General features: G+C 36.9%; 1 long non-coding RNA gene across 1 annotated transcript; it reads right to left on the bottom strand.

Annotated features, from left to right (window-relative positions):
- Positions 1-261: 261 nt before the first annotated feature.
- Positions 262-4,453, bottom strand: LOC140523841 (uncharacterized). Its single transcript, XR_011973488.1, has 3 exons — positions 4,333-4,453; positions 3,585-3,693; positions 262-547 (listed from the first exon to the last, which is right to left on the bottom strand). It is a non-coding gene; the product is annotated as an uncharacterized lncRNA (long non-coding RNA).
- Between the last annotated feature and the right edge of the window lie 225 nt (positions 4,454-4,678).

Here is a 4,678-nt window from a genome sequence, read left to right as displayed (position 1 = left end):
CCTCTTCCCCCCTCCCCAGAATACAGCTTCCTTACATTAGGGGGTATGGAAGACTTGTTAGCTTGCTTCTTAGAATAAACCACAATTAGCTGAGGACAGAGCCCTCCCCCCACCTTGATTTCTAGGTTCTTTTCCTTTGGGCACAAATACCTCTCGCCCTCTAGTACTCTATATACTGCCACATCTAATCCACCCTTATTTTTTGTTCTTTCTTTTCTTCATATGTTTGGATAGAATCAAGTGTCTGCTGCCTTTTGTAGGATAAGGTATATTTTTATTGAGTCAATGCAATGTGAAGACTTGGCAGGATACTCCACAGTGAGACTCACTTTGAGCCTCTAAAAAGGGCTTCAAAGCCTCCAAGTACATTTTTTTTAAAGAGCATACAAAATGTGGGATGACGTACTGTTGCATGGTAAAAAAATTAACTGGACCACTCTTTTCTTGTTCTTCCTTTCCTGTGTCCTTTGTGCAAAAAGAATGCCAACTCATTCCTTTCACAACTGTCGATTACATGCTTTGTTTCTTACACATCTAAAAAAAGCACCTTGAGGAAAACACATTGGAAAATCCATCAACAAAGGTAAATTTGTCATGGCAAATCACACTCTGGAAGTCTTGATCTATGGGATTGAATATTATCCTTCTTAAGTGGTAATAAATTCCCATGATGGCCCTTTGTTCCTTTTTTTTCACGAGATAAATTTTCTTTTTGAACACAGTGGCAGAAATGCATTTATAATTGTATACAAAGTATGTCTTTTTAATGATACAAGGGAAAGCTTTTAAAGAAAGCCACACTTTAATCAATATCGGCTAGTGGAAGTGATACTTTTTGTTGTTGCAGGATCAATGAGAAGTAGTCTTTATTTTCAACATTTTTTTCCAACTTAAAAGTTTGAAATGCAATGTCCACCTCTTTTAAGGAATAGTTACAAGCCAATACTTAGAATTAATTTATTCATTCATCAAATTATAAACATTGATTAAGTACTTGTTGTGTGCAAAACATTGTGCTATACCTTGGGAACAGGGAGGATTTAAAGTTTAACTAAAACATGGTATGTCTCCTTATGGACCTTATAGTTTAGTGACATTGGACTAATATTTTAAGGAATACTGAATTTATTGAATAATTTTTCAAGATAGATCAAGTTTAATTACCAATGGAATACTTTTGAAAATGTTGTAAATATAGTCTAACATCAGAGTAGTTTGTTCCTTTACTTTATTGGTCTTTGTACTTTCCATTGTGTAGCTCATTCCTTCCCTGAAGGATAAAAAAGAAAATTTATCTAAGGTCATAAAATTATTATAATCCCTAGGCTTAATGGAACTCAGAGCATGATCTGGATATAAATTGTGAACTGTCTTTCTTTTGTCCTTCCGACTTCCGATAGAAATTTTTTTAAAAAAGACAATATGCATTTAAGGGCAATTTATAGGGTTTGTATTTGTTGCAGTTAGATATTTGTGTTTTCTTACACATGTGTGAGGACCTGTAAAAAAAAGATAGTTGCACCTATTAGTAGAAGAAGAATAATATGAACTTAAGAGGAAAAATCTCTTCTTAGATGTTCATTGAAGTTTGTACACATGACTTTCTCTTCTGTCCTTCTGAGTGCTGATTGACAAAGCTACCATCAAAAACAAATAGGAAAAAAACCCCTGCTTCAGTTAGCTTATACATCATGTATAAATTCATATATATATGATATATATAGATATATATGTGTGTGGGTGTATATATCTGTGTGTGTGTGTATGTGTATGTATGTATGTTTGCATGGACACAGTTCACTAATTTTTAACCTGGTTTGTGATTTTATTGATAAAAAGAACTCCTGATGAGGAAATTCCCTTTAATTTAGATTAGTACCTACTCTGTAACAAGTAGTCTTAAGTGACTTGTCTTTCTCTTCTCTCCCTGCCCCACCCCCACCCCCAGGGAGTAAAGTAACTCACTGAAAGTGAGTATGTTTGAGGAGCAAAGATTCAAACACAGGTCACCCTGACTTCAAAGGTTTCTTTCTATGGTACATTGACTAAATTGTTTTTAACTCGTTTTCTGCTCTTCAGCAAATCATTCATTTCTATGTATGTATGTATTCATCAAATGTTATCTTATGTGTTTGATTTATTGCACGTGTGATTTTGATTCTTTCTTAGTATCATCTTATATGTCTTTCCATATATCTATATGTTCTTTAAATTAGTCATTTTTATGGTGTACTAATATTGTTTCATTGTTATACCGTAATTTAATCATTCACTGTTTATTGGGCGTATGGGTCATTTCTGTGTTTTTGCAATTATAAAGCAATACCAGCTCAGAAGGAAAAAAATAATATGAGAATATGGCATGCCACTGAGTCAACTGCAACCTTACATATTTAAGAGGTTAACTCAAATCATAAGGAAATGGGTAAAGACACTGACATGGATTATTACTTTACTTTCCTAAGCAAGTTTAATTCAAATCAATAGTGGCAATAAAGAGCTCCAAAAGCCTTAGAAGCATCTAGTAAATGCTTAGTAAGTTTGCCAGGAGAAAAATGTGTCATATACAATGCTGGTTTAGAATAGAAACTTGTTTCTAACTTCCTAAAGTGAAATATTGTTGAATATTGAGTAGTACTGTGTAAGGGGAGCTAAAAATCTTCCCCACTCATTAATAGGCCTCAGGTAGGGGGAGGGTTAAGGCCCACACCTTTTGTTAATTGCTAAGGAGGCACTGGGGTCATACACTCAGGCTCTGAAAAGTGTGTGTGTGTGTGTATACACACTCTGAGGTGAAGTTTTGCTTTGGGGTTTACTCTTTGGAAGAAGGTTCCTGTGCCAGATGAAGATCTGGGTAGCCAGCTCCTCCCCTCCTTTGAAATCCAGATGTTGATGTTTCTCTCTCTAGTAACTATGTATGTATGTAATGGTCAGATTGTTGGATCTGTCTTTTGATCTGTGATGTATATATTGCTTATGGTCAGACAGAAGCCCTGTTGGTCTTTATTTCTCTGCTTCTATTTCCTCTGTTGGTGAATGTAATTAAAGTAGCGTGTTGACCTCTCAAAAGTTGGTTTCCTTTTAGAAAAGTAAATCCAAGGGCCTGTATAGCAGGCCTTCCTGTGGATGCTGGGGTGCTTGCTGATATATTATGGTATAGTTGACAGGATCTACAAATTAAATATAAAGTATGGGGAGTGGGATAATTGTTCATTGTTTCCCAGTTGTGGTGGCTATGGTTCTGAGCCCCAGGAGAGCTCTGAGATTGTATTGTATGCAGAGCTGAGGCATGAGCAGTGAGAGATTGGGATGGAGTCATGGAACAGGAGTAGAAAAGTGCCTGTATACTAGTATAGATGAGTCATGGAGTAGGAGTGGAAAGCTGCCTGCATGCAGACCTAGGCAAGAGCAGGAGGAGGAAGGAGGAGGAAGAACCCCAGAGCCTGGAATTCAATCTGGAGAAAGATAAAGACTGAAAGGTAAGGCAGGAAACCTGAATGTGCTCCTGGGTCAATTTGAGACGCAAGAGGTAGAGTTGCCTATGGTTGGTGGGGAGAAGTGCTATGTCCCCCTAGGGAACTCACTCTGTTGGCTTTGTTGCCCAGCTGTCTCTCAGGACTTGGAAGCGAGGGTTGGAGCAGACTCGAACTTGGTTCATTAGAGCCTGCACCTGAGAGTATCTGGAGGAAGCTCCTGTTATGGCAATGTGGGGAGAAGGCATGTAGTTAGTGTTGACCCCTCAAAAGTTGCTTTCATTTTAGAAAAGCAGATCTAAGAACTTGTACAGCAGATCCTCCTCTGTATGCTGGGTTTCTTGCTGATACACACTGCTTCACAAGAGTTGGAGGAGGGGAAGAAACCATCACAGATTTACAGAAAATTCATGGAGACACTCATCAATCATCTCATCAGAAAGACCTCCAGGCCTCATTTAATGTGCTAGCTGTGTGACCTTGGGCAAGTTACTTATGTTTGTCTCAGTTTCCTCATCACAAAATAGTTGTGAGGAGCAAATTAGATAATATTAGTAAAGTACTTAGGATGGTGCCTGGCACATAATAAGCCTTATATAAATGTTTTTATTTTCTCCATCAATGACAATGCTGCCACCATATTTGGTCCTTGATATGTTATTAATGAGTAGAAATGGCACCAAGGAAAGTAAAGATGGTAGCTGTACTAGACATAGTCTCTTCTGGAGGTAATACAAATTTTAAGAATTTTGAAGAATTGATTCTTAAAGTCTAGGACAGTTGGAGCTTCTAAATGCTCACAATGAAAGATATGACAATAATTATTACCCCGTTAAAAGGTGATCCAGAAAATACTTACTATCAACCGATATTGTTTTACATTACTGCTCATGTACAGCATCCCCTTTAAAGCTTCTCCCACTGAGACTTAATATAGACATAATATAGACACTGAGACATAAAGTTAATGTATATTTAAGTGGAAATAGAATATTCAGAGACTGGCAGTTAAACTGCTATTCTGGAGCATTACCTGTAATTTCTGAAAAGAAAATGATCGGAGATAGAGAGACAAAGAGTATTGAGAACTTTTTTCCCCTTTACATAACTATTTGCAATATTATATTGCAAAGAAACATGAAGCCACTTTAATTGACATTCTGTGAAAATTGAAGGATGGGATTGTTTCTAGCATTTAGGTCAGA

This window comes from Notamacropus eugenii, chromosome 2, assembly GCF_028372415.1.
Source record: "Notamacropus eugenii isolate mMacEug1 chromosome 2, mMacEug1.pri_v2, whole genome shotgun sequence".
Lineage (NCBI taxonomy): Eukaryota > Metazoa > Chordata > Mammalia > Diprotodontia > Macropodidae > Notamacropus > Notamacropus eugenii.
This window is presented reverse-complemented; position numbering and strand designations above follow the sequence as displayed.